At 37.0% G+C, this 21,789-nt stretch overlaps 1 protein-coding gene across 5 annotated transcripts in view; it reads right to left on the bottom strand.

Moving 5' to 3' along the window:
- Positions 1–21,789, bottom strand: part of LOC138702989 (titin homolog) — a 914,774-nt gene that overhangs the window by 33,138 nt on the left and 859,847 nt on the right. The window lies entirely within an intron of this gene.

Here is a 21,789-nt window from a genome sequence, read left to right as displayed (position 1 = left end):
TTCTGCACACTTTGGTATTGTTCGCTTGTTTCTGTCGCACTGGTTTTAGTCGCTGTTCACTTGTCTTCTTATGTTTTTCCAGTCTTCCCTATGTCTTGCTCTGCTTGACCAATGGCTTCCTACTCGTTCACTGAAGAGGTCGGCCCATCTTCTTCTTGGTCTTCCGCGTGCTCTCTTGCCAATGCGGGGATCCCATAGTGTGACTTTCTGCGTCCATCTTCCGTCTCTAAGTCGTGCAACATGGCCTCCCCACTTCCATTTGGTGTTGGTGGCTTGCAGTGCTGGATCTTTAATTGCTGCCATCTTTTGTAGCACTTCGTTTGGAACTCTGTCCCTCAGTGATAAGCCTAGTATCTTTCTCAGCATCTTTCTTTGGCATATTTGGAGATTGTTACGAAGTTTGGCAGTAAGAGACCATGTCTGGCACCCATATAACAGTACAGGGGTTCGCAGGTCTCCAATATTTCTATTCTAAGTTTCTTGCTTAGTATATATATATATATAATGTACCGAAGTACATATGATATTTCCATGCAGATATTCTGCGTCATCATACGATGAAAGAGTAATGGAACGGAGAAAAATTCTCTCCGGCACCGGGATTTGAGCCCGGGTTTTCAGCTCTACGTACTGATGCTTTATCCACTAAGCCACACCGGATACCCATCCCGGTGTCGGACAGAATCGTCTCAGTTTAAGTTCCAACTCTTGGGTTCCCTCTAGTGGCCGCCCTCTGCACTACGTCATAGAAGTCTATGAACGTAGGACCGAAGTCCACACATGTGCTGAGGTGCACTCGTTATGAGTGACTAGTTGGCCGGGATCCGACGGAATAAGCGCCGTCTTAAATCACGAAGTGATTTACGCGTGTCATATGTATATATCTTATGGACTTCAGTCCTACGTTCATAGACTATCTATGACGTAGTGGAGAGGGCGGCCACTAGAGGGAACCCAAGAGTTGGAACAAACTGAGATGATTCTGTCCGACACCGGGATGGGTATCCGGTGTGGCTTAGTGGATAAAGCATCAGCACGTAGAGCTGAAAACCCGGGTTCAAATCCCGGTGCCGGAGAGAATTTTTCTCCGTTCCATTACTCTTTCATCGTATTTCTTGCTTAGTGTTCTATCCAGTACGATGAACCTGAGAGTCCAGAATGCCTTCCACGCGAGAGAAATCCTTCGTTTTATTTCCTTCTCTGTCTTCTGGTGAGTCGACCTGGTTGGCAAGTTGGTATAGCGCTGGCCTTCTATGCCCAAGGTTGCGGGTTCGATCCCGGGCCAGGTCGATGACATTTAAGTGTGCTTAAATGCGACAGGCTCATGTCAGTAGATTTACTGGCATGTAAAAGAACTCCTGCGGGACAAAATTCCGGCACATCCGGCGACGCTGATATAACCTCTGCAGTTGCGAGCGTCGTTAAATAAAACATAACATAGCTTTCTTTCTTCTGGTGAAAGGAGACTAGCTGTCCTAGGTATACGTATCTATATTACTTTATATTTCAAATTGTGTAAATTCATTATAATATTTAGTGATAAAGTTTTTCCCCTCAAAAATGAGTACAAAAAGGGGGTGCGTATTATATGCCAAATACGGTATTTCGTTTCACAGATCACAAAATTTTGCTCTTGCCATGAGTGACGACGACTGAGGTAAATCGGAAAACTCAGTGTTAATGTCAATTTTGATAGAAGGAAGGGTAGTTAGTAGAGACCGTATTTTGTCGCAGGAGGCTAAAATGTTAAGTATTACTGAAGTTTTTTAATCTAACGGATAAGTGCGTGCATGTAGCAAGCGAAATACTTGTATCTGCTCACGCGAATCCTTTTTGTCCAGTTGGGCACAACAAATCAGATTACTGTATTATTATACTAACATTTACAATTTATGGAAAATTGGCTGCATCGAAACATTTTTGACATCACTATTAATACTACACCCTATACCAATTCCGCTCTTAACAAAAAGTTGACATGGAGACCAGATATTTAAAACACGCAATAGGCCTACATCCTTTCATAAGTCCTTCTTACGTGACCTATCCTGTTTTCAGTTCCCATAAGATGTCACTTTTTTAGTGGTGTACGTTGGCCTAATAGCCTTTATAGGCTAACTTATTTCAAATAGTGTCCTCTTTTCATAATGGCTACATAATCAGTAAATGATGATACTGGTGAATGTTTAGGGTAAGTTCAAAGTTATTTTTTATTATTTTAAGTCTGTTTTTAACGACGTATCAACTACTATGTTATTTAGTGTCGATGGAATTGATGATATCGAGATGGTATTTGGAGAGATGAGGCCGAGGAATTACCTGACATTTGCCTTACAGTTGGAAAAACCTCGGAAAGAACTTAACCAGATAATCACCTCAAGCAAAGCGCCTGCAGCCTGAGCTACGCCGGTAAATGTGAAAGAAATGAAGTTTTCAAGCAGGTAATGGAATTAACATTTCATTAATCCCTGAAATAACTCGCGAGGTTTATAATGCATAAAAGCGGATACGGGAACAGGTTTTCTAAGAGTATTTAGATTTCCCTTGCCACTTTTATTCCACCATGTTTCTATTAATAACGTACTGCTGTCTGACAGTTTCTGAACAATCCCTACAGTTTGAGAGGACGCTTAATAGAAGATTAAAATTAGTAGTGCATTTTATAATAGTTTAAAAACACATTGAAGTGCTAGAGAAGTAAACATTATTTTACAATGATATTTGTGGGTAAATATCCAAAGAAAAAACGCTCTTAGCGTTCGCTTTCAACTGCAGAAATTATTCAGCATTGGGGTCATGTTTATTAGTTCTTCCGCAGTCATAAACAGCGTATCATGAAATCTAACAGTATGATAATCTTAGTGGTTATATCAAAACGGATGTTGTTCAAATAATAGGTTTCCGCTGTAAGTGGTAAATTAAGTAAACATACTTCAGAGTTTAATTAGTGTTCAACAATCTACCGCCTAAGGAACACGAATTCCTATCCAGTTCTTCGATTCTGTATGTGTCTTATGGCCACAATAATTATTTTCACATTTTTCAAACTGGATAAACGAATAAATATCTTGTGCAAGAATAACTTAAGATCTGCCGAACGAAAGAAAATATGCTTAAAATTCTGTCGAGTTTCGAATAAATGATTTAATGTAACTTATAAAATAACTATGCTCTTTTCTTCACAATAAAACGTCATTTTTAATTATGACTATATAATACTACCTTAATCCAAGATTAGATCAGTATAAACGTAATAGTTATTTACGATACTAATATCATAACGTTTCATTTTACATTGCGAGATTGGAATCGAGTATTGTAATATGAAATTACGACATGTATATCGTACAAAATATTATCCGCTTTGATAAAATAATTGATGTAAAATTGAATATTGTCTGTCTGAATGTGAAATTTTTATGACCGGTTATATAGCCTACATTTGCTTTTGTAGCTGATCGATTTATGTAAAGAGCCTTGTACGAGAGACATTTGAAGAATGTTATTATTGTAGGTATTTTACCGTGATTAGTCAATGTAAATATTGCAAATATGAGTATTCATGATATTGAATTAGCAGCAAATGAAAAATAAGAATGCAATAGCTACGAAAATCATGAGAAATAGTTCAATTAATTGTAATGTGAAAGAGTATTATTTCTGTAGCCTTCAACATCGGGAGGAATTACTTTGACGAATTGTGAAAATGTTACCATTAATGTGTATAACAAATAAAATTTTTAATTTACCAACATTGGTTGTCAGTGAGGTAAAGTTGGTAATTTTTCACTTTACGACGCTCAGTGCGGTAAAGTTGATCATTAGAATACTCGTTTCAATGTCGTGTTTCACTTTACGTTATCAAAGCGCATAGAATTCATTAAAAGGATTAAGTAGATTCATGTCAGCCTATGCACAGAGATTCCTACATTACATACATTGAACATACAGTACATATAACGCATCTAAAGCTCTTAAAAATGAAAGTAATGTGTTATTACTTTTTCTTTAATTCAGAACAATTCTCTGATGAGCCTAACATAAAAAAAAAGAAAACGAAGCGAGAAATAAACCATAGTCGCAGTTATATTGTATCTTAATTAAAAACAAAAGACTTCATTCTTTAATTAAAAACAAAAGACTTCAATCTTTAATTAAAAACAAAAGACTTCAGTCTTTAATTCAAAATAAAAGACTTCAATCTTTAATTAAAAACAAAAGACTTCATTCTTTAATTAAAAACAAAAGAATTCAATCTTTAATTAAAAACAAAAGACTTCAATCTTTAATTAAAAGTAAAAGACTTCAATCTTTAATTAAAAACAAAAGACTTCAATCTTCAATTAAAAACAAAAGACTCCAATCTTTATTTAAAAACAAAACACTCTCATGAAAACGAAATAAACTCTAAACACATTACATAAGTATCGGTAGCTTATAATTTAAACTTAGGCATGTGAATACGGAGTATTTATTTTTAATAACTAGGATGAAATATAAAGATAAGGTTCGTAATCGACAGCTGGAAGAGCCAGTCCCCTTACCTGGCGACTTTCTTTCAGTCTGTGTTTGTTCCTCGGAAGTCATGGCAACGCAACGCAACACCACAAACAGTCGACTAGCGGAGTCCGGCCTGTCGCACGACTGAATTGCGATAAGAGCGAGCTGGCCTCTTCAAGTTCGTGGCTACTTCCGTTACAATCTGTGCAATAACTACGTGTTCCGGAACGACGTCAGCGCCTGAAAGAAGCTGCGGCACTGGCTGACATGACGTGTAGTACAGTCAATTAGTGTCAACGACTTATGTGTCAATGTCATGGTCTGGGTTTTCACAATGCGTGAGAAACCCGAGGGTCCTCTCTGAGTTAGTCATATTTGTTACAGCAAGTGTAGATTCCCGGAATCTAACCTAATTTCTCCTAAGAATGCAATACATTGGGTTACATTTCCGTGAAGAGAAGACGTAATGCGTTCGTTGGTCAAGGGATTAGCGAGATCAAATCCGGCAGGGGAACAATGGACTTTCAGGGGGATTTAAAGGGAAGGGATGGTTAAATAAGGTGAAGAACCACTAGACTTTCAATTTTTTTTCCTTTCAAATACCCTTTGATAAGTGAAAACATTATATAAAATATAACGCACATTTATGGTCTTGTCAGCTATGTGACGTCAATTTTAAAGGATGCTGCACAGGGTTTTTAAATGACACTAAACTTTGATTGTAAGTTCCTGTAACTTCAATGTCAGAAAGTTAAATACACTGCTCCGCCGATTTAGTAGAATGCGTTTGAGTCTAAGAAAGCAGCAAAACAGTAGAAAGCAGTCTGTTGTTGTAACGAGAATCCAAGCCTCCGCATATCGGCAAAGCATCATGTCACAAACACGTTCACGTCTGAGTAAATATTATTCAACGCCTTGAAAACGACGAAAATATTGAGGATATTGCTGGAGAGTTTAACGTAATATTGATTCATTTATGAATTGATTTATTTTGTTATTTATTTGCTTATTGAACTGATTTATTTATTATTGAATCTTATAGGTAGATATATTCTAGGAAATAGAATTAATTTGTATTAAATTGTATCACATTCATTTTTATAAAAAAATTAACAACTTTTAAATGCATTATTTCTGTTCTATAATTTCGGAACATATATTTTTCATAATGACTAGAATATTCTACGAAAAAGAAATATAAAAATTTGAGATTTATCCTTTGAAGAGGTGGAAAAATTCAAATATCTTGGAGAGTAACAAATATAAATGACACTCGGGAGAAAATTAAACGCAGAATAAATATGGGAAATGCGTGTTATATTCGGTTGAGAAGCTTTTATCATCCAGTCTGCTCTCAAAAAATCTGCAAGTTAGAATTTATAAAACAGTTATATTACCGGTTGTTCTGTATGGTTGTGAAACTTGTACTCTCACTCTGAGAGAGGAACAGAGATTAAGGGTGTTTGAGAATAAGGTGCTTAGGCAAATATTTGGAGCTAAGAGGGATGAAGTTACAGGAGAATGGAGAAAGTTACACAACGCAGAACTGCACGCATTGTATCCTTCACCTGACATAATTAGGAAGATTAAATTCAGACGTTTGAGATGGGCAGGGCATGTAGCACGTATGGGGGAATCTAGACATGCATATAGTGTTAGTTGCGGAGCCGGAGGGAATAAGACCTTTGTGGAGGCCGAGATTTAGATGGGAGGATAATATTAAAATGGATTTGAGGGAGGTGGGATATGATGATAGAGACTGGATTAATCTTGCACAGGATAGGGACCGATGGCGGGCTTATGTGAGGGCGGCAATGAATCTGCGGGTTCTTTAAAAGCCATTTGTAAGTAAGTAAGTCTGTTTTATATTCTGTATTCTGAATTAAAAATAAACAAAAGAAAATAAGAGAGCAGTTTAAAAATTAAGTGCTTGTCTACGCAATTAAATTGTTCTGCAGTTAGTAAGGCATTAAAAGTATGTTGAAAATGTTTTCAAGGCGTTTAATGTGATGAGATCTCGTTACCTCTGCTACTACCAGACGTATCTTACAATTATAAAAAAAATAATCTAAGGGAAAAAATATTTCTCAGAGAAAGTAGTGCCAGGCGAGACGATTCTATTTTAAATTATTACGTCCGACACGCTTTGAGCTACTACGAAGCACGCTGAGTTTTCAATTAATCACCATTTTAATTACTTCTACTTCTCAAAATCGTCAACATCTGATGGATAGAGGCAACCATTAATCATGCTCTTAATTAGTGCTGTGGGATCAGAAATCAACTTGAGGCATAGTGATACTGGAGAGGTCCTTAACGAACAGAAAGGGGCACAAAAGGTCTAACTGGATCCTTTGCAAACTCTAATCAAGATTTTTTTGGCCAAAGAGTACCGACATTTTAAGACGGAGCAATGACGGTATAAGGAACGCATGGTCTTGGGTTTAAATCCTGCTTATAGATGAGACATTTATCGCTATCAATGTGTCATATTGTAGTAGTAATAGTAAGTTAGTAGCAATTAATAGTAATAATAATAATAATAATAATAATAATAATAATAATAATAATAATAATAATAATGATAATACGAGTAGATATAAGAATATGTGCATAATTAGCCTAAACACTTAGGGTGCTATTCATAGACATTTCGCAGCAAGCGCTACGAGCGTACTAAGCTAGCCCCGGCTATCCACTGGTTACTAGTACAGAATTCAAATCATATCCTATCACTAACACTGGTTTATGAATACGAAAAACGCTGATCATCCACCGGAAGCCCGCGCTAAAAATGTCTATGAATATGGCCCTATGGTATCTGCTTTCCACGCTACACTTAAGGGGTTAGGTACAGCTTACAGCAGTAAAATTTTTGGAAATATTCAACATTTTTTTCCTCCATTACTGTATCCTGTACAATAAAGAAAATTGTTATGTGTAAAACACTTTCCTTCTGCTATATGAAAAAAAATATTTTTACGATTTTAAAAAACTGTTTATATATATATATTTTTTTTTTTCAAAATTCAAAATGATGGCAGTTCACTGTGCAGTGATAAAGCGTTTCCCTCATAACTAAAAAATTTGTTAACTTTTTCATGTTCTCTTCCTTTAATTTTATTGCTGAAACTCGCGTTTACAATATCATTCTCTTTCAACTACATTCCTTAATAAATAATATATATTTTTTTATTTTGTGATAGAAGAAAATACTGATACTTGACCATTTTTCTAAATTAATTTATTTTTTATCAATCTGTCAAAGGTAGGGAAGTGATCTTGCATCATATTGCAGACATGACATGCATAAATACACACAACAAATTTCATCACAGAATGTTGGATAGTTTTTGAATAAAGTGGGAAACACTTCATCATTGCACATTGAACTGAATTCTGGGGGGGGGGGGAAGTAAATATTTTTTTTAAATCGTAAAAATATTTTTTTTTTTCATATAGCGGAAGGACAAGATACAATAATGGAGGGAAAAAAGTTGAATATTTCCACAATTTTACTGCTATAAGCTGTACTGTACCTAACCCCTCAAAATTTCAAATTTCAGTAAATTCAAATACCGTACAACTTGTGTACTAGTGCATTTTGACTACGGTCCCTTACGTCCAGCGACTTAACGCCGTCTGATTTTTATATCTGGTGGAATCTTAAAAATTTACACGGGAATTTTACCTGAAGCAAGTGAAGAAATAGGTTTGGAAGTAAATCCCGAAAAGACAAAGCATATGGTTATATCTCGTGACCAGAATATTGTACGCAATGGAAATATAAAAATTGGAAATTTATCCTTTGAAGAGGTGGAAAAATTCAAATATTTTGGAGCAACAGTAACAAATATAAATGACACTCGGGAGGAAATTAAACGCAGAATAAATATGGGAAATGCCTGTTATTATTCGGTTGAGAAGCTTTTATCATCCAGTCTGCTCTCAAAAAAGCTGAAAGTTAGAATTTATAAAACAATTGTATTACCGGTTGTTCTGTATGATTGTGAAACTTGGACTCTCACTTTAAAAGAGAAACAGAGGTTAAGGGTGTTTGAGAATAAGGTGCTTAGGAAAATATTTGGGGCTAAGAGGGATGAAGTTGCAGGAGAATGGAGAAAATTGCATAACGCAGAACTGCATGAATTGTATCCTTCACCTGACATAATTAGGAACATTAAATCCAGACGTTTGAGATGGGCAGGACATGTAGCACGTGTGGGCGAATCCAGAAATGCATATGGAGTGTTTGTTGGGAGGCCGGAGGGAATAAGACCTTTGGGGAGGCCGAGACGTAGATGGGAGGATAATATTAAAATGGATTTGAGGGAGGTGGGATATGATGGTAGAGACTGGATTAATCTTACTTAGGAACTGGACCGATGAAGGGCTTATGTGAGGGCGGAAATGTACCTCCGGGTTCCTTAAAAGCCATTTGTAAGTATAGTTATCACTTCTAAATCCCGGGAGTGTGGAAGTCGTGGACTAAGTGCGGATGGCTCGAGAATTAAGCATGAAAGTTGGTACTTCTGTAATTTAACCACCAACTGATGAAAACAAAATAACAGCAACGACCTGTTTCCGATAGGACTCGTCCCTTTGTGACAAGTACGTGATATTTTCAATTATCGAGTTCACAACACTTTGCTTTCGAGCAACTAATTTATACCACTGTGTATTAATAATATTACTGCCAGCAGGCAGTGTATTTGTTACAGTCAGTTCCCGGTAGTGGTCGACACAATTTCAAATGATTGATACCCACACAGCCAGCAGCCCTGTTTTAATTAATACCTTCGTCGATACGAGCCTCCAAGCGCGGTAGTGTACACGGAGGAATAAATCAACATCAGCCTGTGTTCACTTGCTGCGACAACAAGAGCTCGTAGTCATCCCTCATCCCTCGTAATAGAGCTCCCACTGTGGTCGTAATTCCCAGCAGAGACAGTCTGTTCACGGTCGTACTCAGCACGTTTATTCAAGTACATTTTTAATACAGTCGCAGCACCATTTACAGATTTGTCGTACTCAACAGACTGTTCTTCATTTCTGTACTTGATCACAGTCTCTGTTGGAAGTCGATTATGAGGGCTGAGAAATCGCTGTTATTAAAATCTGTCAATTAGCATTGATGTAAGTCTGCTACATTGTTGTTCCATACAGACGAGGTGATTTTCTGCCACAAGGACGCATACACAAACAACAGAAATGTTGCGCAAATTGATATCGATGCTCAATAAATAATCCTGTTAAAGTACGTCACATGTTAGACATCTTTCCTTTTGGAAAAGTCAAAAGCATGATTACATCCAATCCAGGGTTTAAGCTACAAAATAAATAATTGTCGCAAAAATGCACAAATGAAAAAATTATATTCGTGAAAATTGCGAAATACTTGTGCAGAAAGGTAAAATTAATGAATTATGCAGAAAGCGAAAGTTATGTAATTTATTTCTTGGAGTTTTATTACTTTCAATCCATCTTATCACACTCTAGATATACTTATGTAAGCCACCGGCGTAGCTCGGTCGGTTAAGGCGCTTGCCTGCCGATCCGGAGTTGCGCTCGGGCGCGGGTTCGATTTCCGCTTGGCCTGATTACCTGGTTGGGTTTCCCCAACCGTAAGGCAAATGTCAGGTAATCCATGACGAATCCTCGGTCTCATCTCGCCAAATATCATATCGCTATCACCAGTTCCATCGACTTTAAACATCGTAGTTGATACAGCGTCGTTAAACAACCAAGTATAGTATATATATATATATATATATATATATATATATATATATATATACACACACACATACAGGGACATCATTTTATTTTTACTTCAATTTTTATTGTACTGAGTTTTTGAATGTACTTCACTCCCACCCCCTCTACTAGTAAACTTCCAACCGTTCTCCATACAGAACCAAGCGTATATAGTCAAAGTCGCCTTACGGTCTTAGTAAACACGAACAGTACTGAGTTAGTGAGTTTAGTACGTTCCAGAAATATGTTCGCTTTCAATATTAAATCATATTCTCGCACAGGTACTGTCGTCCGTTTGCCTATGTCGCATCCCGGTTTCCCCCACCCACTTCTGCCCGTCCCTTTGTGTCTGGGCTGTCTTAGCTCTTTTCTGAAAACATTAATTTCTGTTAGGAATTGGACGTCTACGTAATATTATACAACTGTTTAAAATAACTTAAATAAAAGGGCCTCGTTAAGTAATTAACTGTCACGTGATTTCCCTCCTTTCTACGACCCTCGACAAAACCACTTGAACGGACAATAAATAGCATGTCTGAATAATTTTATCTTTTCGGATAGGGCAGAAGTGAAGATTGAATTTACAGTACGTAAGGTACTCTTTTATAGAGTAGGTATACAATTATTTCAACATGAGTTAGTAGTACGAAAGACGAAACTGGTAATTGGAATTAGGTACAATAGCATAGTGCGATAATATGCAAAAAAAGAACTGAAACCTGTATAGAAATAAACGGTCATCATTTTCAAATATGTGTTTAAATATCCATATTATGATTATTTTTTAAATTAACTTCATTCTCTATATTGTACGCTAATGTGCTGTAGACAGTATAATATACAATGCATAATGAATACATCCGAGTTCGAGAGTAAAAACACTTATTGTTAATATTTTGCTGTATTTTGATTAAACAAAAACCTAATGAAAATTATCAAACTCAAAATCGCGATATTTCCTACTTTACGTAAATGGATGAACTACTTTTCAGCCCTCCTATACCTAGTAAAGTGATTTGTTTGTATCTTACGCCAGTATCATCAAACTCCAGTGGAAGGGGGTATCAAATGGTGTTTCCGGTTCACAACCTTTAAGCCAAAGGTATAGGCAGGTTAATATTAGAAATATTAGTAAAAATAAAATGATGTCCCTGTATATATACATACTTATGTAAGTAAATCATTAGACGTAGGTACATTTAGAATCAATTACTGCTGAATTTAAATCACATTAAAATACGTTATTTTATGGGCACACTAAACACTGAAATTCTTTACTAGTAGGCATTTCAAGATTTTTTGTTAGTAGAGTGCTAAGTCTTTTTACTGAATGGCGGTTTCTAATTCTAGTTTTTACAAGATTCATGCAACTAAATTCTCACTCACAATTTACAGTATGCGATGGAATTATATAAAACAATTAGAATAAATTGTTCATTTAACTTATATGAATTGCACCAACTCTTTGAAATCAATTCCTCAACATTGCTCAATACCTTTTTGAAGGGTTCTATCTATTAGTCCCCATTCAAGGGAGGGCACGGATTGGGACTGTCCTTGCACGTAGGCCGCTCGGATGGGCCCATTATACTACTCGGGATGGAATGGTGTGCATGCCCTGAGGCCGCCCGGGCTGTAGGCTAGTTCCCCTGGCGCGCCGTCTTCAAACACCCCTACAGCCTAGACTCCCTACATGATTCATGTACCTTTCTGCGTAGGTTTCACCGCGGTCTCTCACTCCGGTCTCACGAGCCCAGTGGAAAGCCTATGGTGCAAAGCACTACCACCTGCAACGAATAACCGCATCCTATGGGTTTGGGCTCGTTCACACGGTACGGAAATTTCTCGAAACGGATATTTATTCGAATCGATTTCTTGCGAACAGCAGTGTACACACGATCCTAAGGACCCGTTCACACGGTACGGAAATTTCTCGAAACGGATATTTATTCGAATCGATTTCTTGCGAACAGCAGTGTACACACGATCCTAAGGACCCGTTCACACGGTACGGAAATTTCTCGAAACGGATATTTATTCGAATCGATTTCTTGCGAACAGCAGTGTACACACGATCCTAAGGACCCGTTCACACGGTACGGAAATTTCTCGAAACGGATATTTATTCGAATCGATTTCTTGCGAACACCAGTGTACACACGATCCTAAGGACCCGTTCACACGGTACGGAAATTTCTCGAAACGGATATTTATTCGAATGGATTTCTTGCGAACACCAGTGTACACACGATCCTAAGGACCCGTTCACACGATACGGAAATTTCTCGAAACGGATATTTATTCGAATCGATTTCTTGCGAACACCAGTGTACACACGATCCTAAGGACCCGTTCACACGGTACGGAAATTTCTCGAAACGGATATTTATTCGAATCGATTTCTTGCGAACACCAGTGTACACACGATCCTAAGGACCCGTTCACACGGTACGGAAATTTCTCGAAACGGATATTTATTCGAATCGATTTCTTGCGAACACCAGTGTACACACGATCCTAAGGACCCGTTCACACGGTACGGAAATTTCTCGAAACGGATATTTATTCGAATCGATTTCTTGCGAACAGCAGTGTACACACGATCCTAAGGGCCTGTTCACACGGTACGGAAATTTCTCGAAACGGATTTTTATTCGAATCGATTCTTGCGAACAGCAGTGTACACACGATCCTAAGGGCCCATTCACACGGTACGGAAATTTCTCGAAACGGATATTTATTCGAATCGATTTCTTGCGAACAGCAGTGTACACACGATCCTAAGGGCCTGTTCACACGGTACGGAAATTTCTCGAAACGGATTTTTATTCGAATCGATTCTTGCGAACAGCAGTGTACACACGATCCTAAGGGCCCGTTCATACGGTACGGAAATTTCTCGAAACGGATATTTATTCGAATCGATTTCTTGCGAACAGCAGTGTACACACGATCCTAAGGGCCCGTTCACACGGTACGGAAATTTCTCGAAACGGATATTTATTCGAATCGATTTCTTGCGAACAGCAGTGTACACACGATCCTAAGGGCCTGTTCACACGGTACGGAAATTTCTCGAAACGGATTTTTATTCGAATCGATTCTTGCGAACAGCAGTGTACACACGATCCTAAGGGCCTGTTCACACGGTACGGAAATTTCTCGAAACGGATTTTTATTCGAATCGATTCTTGCGAACAGCAGTGTACACAATCCTAAGGGCCCTTTCACACGGTACGGAAATTTCTCGAAACGGGCAATTATTCGGATCGATTTACGGACAGCAGTGTGCACACGGTTCGATTTTTTCCGTGCATAATGAAATTTAAGTTACATACCGTATGAGAAAAATCGAATCGTGTGTACACTGCTATCCGTACGAAATGGATTCGAATAAATGCCCGTTTCGAGAAATTCCCTTACCGTGGAATGAGCCCTTAGTCAGTTACATAAATAGGAATGGTCGCAGTGCTGAGGGACCTTCGCACGCTTCATACGTAAATAATTAATTCATTCATATTTTTCTGCCCAAGGGCAGATCTTTTACTGCAAACTCAAATCATTCCACGTTTCCAGTTTTTCTTGGAAAGATAAATGCGGCTTCAATGGTTTCTGGTTTTTCAAGAAATTAATTTAATTCATATATTATTATTTATATTTCTATCTTTTTAGTTTTATTTTATTAATGTAAATGCTATGGGGGATAAGCTCTATTGTATATTTTTATAATTTTTGTTATTTTTGAGTAGTGTTGGTTTTATAATAACTATCATTTTAAGTTTCTTAAAATTTAATTTTTTAGGTTTTGATTTATTAATATTTAATTATTTTATTGCAATTTTTTTATTAAATCATTATACACTTCCAGTTGCTTTCCGAACACCCTCTCCCTTTCGCATCTTAAAAGATCCCAGGGGGGCCCAGCGTGGAGGTGAGGAGAGTGAATTTGACTAATTAGATCCTTAGGAATTCACCGAAATTCACAACAAGTATTAATAAACGAGAAGAATTTTCCTGCTTTATTTCTGTACGTACATTCCAAGTATTTGGAAGGAAGACGATGGCGGCCAGAGTTAAGGTCAGTATCAGAACAGGGAACTTAAATTTAGAACACACGAATAACGAAGTTCTGAGAATTGTGTGATACCAAATAAAAACAGTTGCTTTACAGACACCATGTATGATAAATTGCGATTCCATCATCACATCATCCGTCTGAGCGATTTTATACCAGGAATTGGATCTGTGCACTTCAAGCACAGAAATAGAATTAGATCTCGCTTTGAAGACAAATAGGCGTACGTGTCTTTTTTTTTGTGGGTTATTTTACGACGCTTTATCAACATCTTAGGTTATTTAGCGTCTGAATGAGATGAAGGTGATAATGCCGGTGAAATGAGTCTGGGGTCCAGCACCGAAAGTTACCCAGCATTTGCTCGTATTGGGTTGAGGGAAAACCCCGGAAAAACCTCGACAAGGTAACTTTCCGACCGGGATTCGAACCCGGGCCACCTGGTTTCTCGGCCAGACGCGCTGACCGTTACTCCACAGGTGTGAACGCGTACGTGTCTTAGCAAGTGTCTGGTGTTGTTTATCTGTGACAAATAGTTCCAATGTTTTCACAAAATTTTAAGCATTTACATAAAATATATCACTATGTAGGAAATTCATTGTATGGAGAGACTATAAAAATGTCTACCCGATGCACTACAAATAGCAAAATATACGAGTATGTTTGTGGTAAAGTTTCAATTTTTATTATGTTATCTTCTGTTGACTTATGTTACCACTGGACAACAAAATGTATTGCTGCATTTTCTTCACCTGTCCTTTGCTGTGGCTTGTATTATTTTTGGGTTATGTAACGATGCTCTGTCAAATATACAGTCTATTTAGCGTCGATGGAATTGGTGATATCGAGATGATATTTGGCGAGATGAGGCTGAGGATTCGCGATGAATTATTCGACATTCGCCTTTCATTCATAGTTTTCTGCCCAAGGGTAGAAGGGCAGATCTTCACTGCAAACCCAGCATTCTCCAATCTTTCCTATTTTCTGTCTTTTGCAGTTTTTCTTGGTAAAGATAAATTCTGTATAGCTGGAGAAAACCTAGGAAAACATCCAACCAGGAAAACAAACCAAGCGGGAATTAAACCCATGCCCGAACGCAACTCAAAATAGCAGGCAAAACGCTAACGCCTGAGGTACGATGGTGGAAAATTTTTTAAATTATGGTTTATTTAACGACGCTCGCAACTACCGAGGTTATATCACCGTCGCCGGTGTGCCGGAATTTTGTCCCGCAGGAGTTTTTTTCACATGCCACTAAATCTACTCACATGAGCCTGTCGCATTTAAGCACACTTAAATGCCATCGATCTGGGCCGAGATCGAACCCGCAACCTCGAGCACAGAAGGCCAGCGCTATACCGACTAGCTACCCAGGCCGACTACGTCGGTGGACAATTACTTTGTTTCACAATATATTAGTAGCATTATTAAGAAACTTGTAAGATAGGTCCTACAAAGTTTTTTCCTATAGGTGAAATAAACCTTATAATAATGGAATCAGAAATAAGATTTAGCTCAAATTTTAATCGGTAATAATCAGTGATCAAATATATTGTAGACAAGGCGTGTGTTATAGGCAGAAGGAAGGCATTTAAGATTACTTCAGAATTTCGGTATAGTAAAGGATTTACTTTAGGCTTAAGTGATATAGCAATGGAAGAAATTCGAAACTGGCCACGTTTGATAACATCCTACGGTCACAACCAAAATTATCACAGCAAAAATTCTTCTGTTAATGGCTCTGTGGTAGCCAAAAAATTTATTTCCACAGTTTTTCTCTTATCGTCCCTACTTCTTCAAGTGTGTCACGAATTGCTACGAACTATTCAATTTCGTGCAAAATACTCATCTGCATTTGTTTCTTAGCCATTTTGTTAAGACAGATTTACGAACAATGAATTTTAAGGAAACAAATAAACATCGCTGTTATAAGTCAGAGCTTACTCTCATGTCCACAGGCTTTTAAATCATGCACATCTTTGTTTATTTTACAGAAGTGACTGATTACGTGGTGATGTCACTCGTCATTTCTGTGTGACATCACTAGTCATAATTTACGAATATTTATGGAAGCAATATATTATTTTACCCTCTTCAGGAAAACAAAAGAGGTAGTTGTGGTAACCGCGAGAGACACGTGGATACGCAAAAAAAGCAAACAAACAAAAATTTTCTTTTGAAAAACAGAAAGATACAAGACCATATTTTACAAGACGTTAGACCTGCAATTTATAAAGTCTTGTCCTCGCGAAATAGGTATGAACAACTGTTGGATAAAATAGATGTCTAAAATAATATCTTTTGTCAGGTCACTCCTGTTTCTCCGTCATAATTTCACTAAGCAACAAGAAAAAAATTACTGCACTGTACTGCCTTCTACACAAGATCAAGACCATGGGATCTATACGGGGATCGTTCCATGTTATAACCATCAAAATCCCTGAAGTTTACATCGACGCCTGCGTATTAGCGGATGACATCATAAAAATAAGCAATTTAAGCAGACTTACTATGCTTTGTATTATGAAAGAAGACATCACAGTTCTAGAGCTAGTGGAAAGAGACGCCAGGAGACAGAAGTTATGGAAACGTAAACTGACGCTGTTACATTTAAATTAATCAGTGTTGCCAACCCGTTTATAAATTCCAATACGTGAAGATTGTCCCCTCGATAAACTTTAATTATCCTTTCCAAGAAGCTCCTTTTACGCTTGCGTTCTTAAATTCCAGGTCATTTTTATTAGAAGTAATATATCCATGCAGTCTGTTATATGCAATCAGAAGATCGTCTTTCATATTAATGTTATTCTAATATTACTTCAATAAAAGTTATATAATATTTAATTATTTAATGAGTTTAAAAGTAATAACACTTAATAAAAGAAACGGTAAAGAAACGAAGCGCGGCACGAGATTTCTGTTGTTTCTACTTCGTGATTATTTGATGTTCAATTATTTAAGACTCTTTTTTTGTCTGTCAAAGCTAAATCTAAACAATGTGTAGTTAACGTCACTCTGTAGAGTTTTGTTCAAATCGTAATGCATGGTATTTGTATTTGCCAAATTTCTACGAATTTCACCATATCGTAACAAAACGCAAATGATCTCTGATAGTAAATCCATTTAAATACAATAAATCGTATAAATTAAAGATTATATCATTTCATTATGATGTTTATTATACAAATATAAAAGTCTCAAACGCAAAATTGTTTGAGATTTTAAAGTCGCAAATGGCCACCAGATATTCAGGAAAGAAATCAATGTTTTCTTAGAACAGTTACTTAGCTCGGTTGGAGATTTCTTGTGCGCATGCACAAAATGCTTCGGCCATTTCTTTCACGTGCAGCAACGAGCATTAAGTGCAGATTAGTGGCAGATCTTTTAAGCACAGCCGGGAACACGATGTATACAAATTTCCATATCAACAGTCACTGCGAAATATATTTACTAACATGACTTTGCCAATTTAAAAGCGCTATATATTAGTTCTGCAACAATGGGATGCGTGATGAAAAACCGAAAGCTATTCAACTGTTACAAGTTTTTACGTAACGACTTTGCGTCATAATTACTACGTCAGGAATGGATTGTTCAGCATCCGCTCCGGAGCTAATGAAAGCATCACGACTCCAGTCACGTGACCGCAGTTGTTCCATGAATACGATGCTCAACAGAAAGACCGCGATGTTATGCTTTCGTCGTTTTCAGGCAGTTTTGACAAATGGAAAATTTCCCTGGCCGCGGGAAATTTTTCCTATTTTAGGACTAGATGGAAGAAAATAAATTTTTATTTAAAAATGAGAAATTCTGTATCATTGATCGACAAAAGATGGAGTGAAAGAAACGGCTAGGATGAAATATAGCCTATTAGTTTAGCTGTAATTCTGGGTGATACATAGGCTTGTCAACTTTCGTAAGTAAAAATTAGGGACACAAACATTACTGACAGTTTTATTGCACTCATTCCTTCCACCTATCAGTCCACATATTCAAAGTAGTACTTTTATAACAGTATATATATATATATATATATATATATATATATATATATATATATATATATATTCATATGTAAAAAAAATACAAAAACTTACCAAAATAACCACAAAATAAGTTGAAAAATAGTAGAGTACCTATAAATTTTGTGATAATAGAAATGTTAACTTGTTGGAAACTAGGAACCCATCATTTTGATGTAATTAATAACCTAATATAAACTAACCTAACTTAACGTAACCAGAACTAATCTAATTAGTATTAGTATTTATTTATTTAACCTCTACCAGGGGATTACAACTATAACATTTACAATCTACCTACACAAAAGATTCCTGCCACTCTTCTCGAAAAACACAGACGTTTACGTGATTTATCACCAAAGCTATCAGAAATTATTACACTTGAGGGGCTAGAATATTTTTTTTACTTTCCCTTTATCAATAATTTCATTTACTTCTTGTTAAGCTGTAACCTAATCGTATTGCTAACGGCATTTTACAGGTCTTCGTCGTCCTCGTTGATACCAATGAATGACGCATCAAGTGGAACAAAGTGGACATAATACTGAATGGCATAGTAACGGTTAGCGAGTCTGGCCGCGAAATCAGGTGGCCCGAGTTCGATTCCCGGTCGGGGCAAGTTACCTGGCTGAGATTTTTTCCGGGGTTTTCCCTCAACCCAATATGAGCAAATGCTGAGTAACTTTCGGTGCTGGACCTCGGACTCATTTCACCGGTATAATCACCTTCATCTCATTCAGACGCTAAATAACCTGAGATGTTGATAAAGCGGCATAAAATAACCTACTAAAAAATTTCCTGGCAACAAAAAATTCATTGGTTTTACTAAACAGTTTATGATTATGAGATCTAACCTAAAAATTTATGTTGTTTGACCGCATGAAATAATTAGTACGAACCCCGAAATCCGAATATCACTTTCAAATATATTGGTCTACTGTTTGTTATTAATGTATTATTTATTATTAATTACGTTTAAATTTAAAATAACTTCAGTTTCAAGAACATTTTGCAGCTTCTTCAAAGACAAACGATACTTCCAGCATAATAGTTAGAAAATAACTGCCAGTTGTAGTAATTGTCAGTACCGAAATTCAAAACAAAATTGGCAAAAGAAAATTCAACCTCTTAGCTAGAAAATCATTATCCTACAATTCACTAGCTTATGTAGAGGAAACGTATAGGTTTCACTATTAGGGTATAAAGTAAGAAGACCAGCACTATATCTACGTATATCTTTTAATCACAATAGGAGAAGTATTATTCTACATTTTGTACGAAGTAGTTCTTTTTGTTAGGAACGAACCAGATAATTTCAATTGTATAGATTGGCAAAGCTAGTAGACTAGGCCGACCAGATGGCTGGCAGTTCTGCCACAACTTGAAATCGACAGGAGTGGAACCTGTCCGTTACGACGACGTCTAGCAGCCGACCCGACAGACGGTCAGACTTTCTAACTGACCCCACGTCTTGACGCAAAATTTCAACTCCCGACAACTCCACAATTTGTAGAAGCGGAAATGTATTTCATTACAGCTCCGTCTTGCTTTGTCATCTGTCTGTTCCTTTGAACATGATGAATTACAATTACTTCGACGTTTTTTTAATGTCTCTGAGTGCATACTTATCGCATTCAATCTTTACATCTAACATTATTTGGAGGTCTATAGACTGAGGGTTTACTAAGGGAAAGAGAGAGCAAAATTTGAAATTTTTTTCCTACGTGATGCACAACTTTAATTTTTTGTGTGTACTGTGTGCAAATATCATAGTTGCAACTACTAAATTCGACATTAGTTTTTTTTTAAATTGAGGCTCAAATTTTGGAAAACAAAATAGCAGGATATAATAATTCACTAAACTGGATATCTAAGTCATTTTTAAAGATAAATTAAAAATTTCTATGATATTTTACTCCTGAAAACACGTCAATTAAACATTTCTGGAACATAATTTTGATTTTGACTTTCAAAATTTTAATATAAACAATACATTTAAGACTACAAATAGAAAGGCTGTAAGCGTCAATATCACTGAAAATTAGTTTTTCCAAAAAAGGGTCTATGTCCCTGGTTAAGTTCAGTAAGAAAAGTGGTAAGTCCCACTGTAATATTATTTAGAAGCTAGCTTCTCCCACAGATGTGCAAAATGTATTTTATTTTTCATATCAAGGACAAATACTGAATCGCACAAAAATTCTCAATTGATGATTACACTGAACTGAAAGGAAAAGGTATTGAACATTAAACGTAAACAAACAACAACAACCCTTCTCGTCCCTTACAAACATCTCAACAAACAAACAGGGGAGCACACATTCGCATACATTGACGTACGCCCGCCCAAAAACATTTTCAACGGTAATTTCGAAACGACTCATCAAAAGACATAGGTTGTTTAACAAAAAGGGTTCCTTATTGTTAGATCTATCACCCCTCAGAGTTTGTCGCAGAGGTTTTGAATCAGCCTGTATATCCGGCTATCTATGACTTGAAAGCATGTAGATTTAAACTTCCAATTGGTTGATAGCCAGGAGGGGCGAGTCCAGTAATGGGGTGTCATCTTATAGCTTCTGGATCAACTCTGTTACGCACTTACTATTTATAAAATATACCATTTTTAGACTTACGAGGTTTTTTCAGCAGATGCGCTTTGTAAACATACACAGATTTCATCCATAACCCAATATTCAAGAATAAATCGACTTAACGATGTTTTATAAGTCAGTTGGCGATACGCTCATTGGTTTGTCTCCTCTTACTTACTTACTGGCTTTTAAGGAACCCGGAGGTTCATTGCCGCCCTCACATAAGCCCGCCACCGGTCCCTATCCTGAGCAAGATTAATCCAGTCTCTACCATCATATCCCACCTCCCTCAAATCCATTTTAATATTATCTTCCCACCTACGTCTCGGCCTCCCCAAAGGTCTTTTTCCTTCCGGCCTCCCAACTAACACTCTATATGCATTTCTGGATTCGCCCATACTTGCTACATGCCCAGCCCATCTCAAACGTCTGGATTTAATGTTCTTAATTATGTCAGGTGAAGGATACAATGCGTGCAGCTCTGCGTTGTGTAACTTTCTCCATTCTCCTGTAACTTCATCCCTCTTAGCCCCAAATATTTTCAAAGAACCTTGTTCTCAAAACCCTCAATCTCTGTTCCTCTCTCAAAGTGAGAGTCCAAGTTTCACAACCCTATAGAACAACCGGTAATATAACTGTTTTATAAATTCTAACTTTCAAGTTTTTTTGACAGCAGACTAGATGACAAAAGCTTCTCAACCGAATAATAACAGGCATTTCCCATATTTATTCTGCGTTTAATTTCCTCCAGAGTGTCATTTGGTTTGTCTCCTCTGCCTGCACTATTTGTTTACATAACAGAAACTAATATGAGATGACGCATATTACTAATTTGTTTTAACAATCAAGG

This window comes from Periplaneta americana, chromosome 7 (assembly GCF_040183065.1).
Source record: "Periplaneta americana isolate PAMFEO1 chromosome 7, P.americana_PAMFEO1_priV1, whole genome shotgun sequence".
NCBI classification, from domain to species: Eukaryota; Metazoa; Arthropoda; class Insecta; order Blattodea; family Blattidae; genus Periplaneta; species Periplaneta americana.
This window is presented reverse-complemented; position numbering and strand designations above follow the sequence as displayed.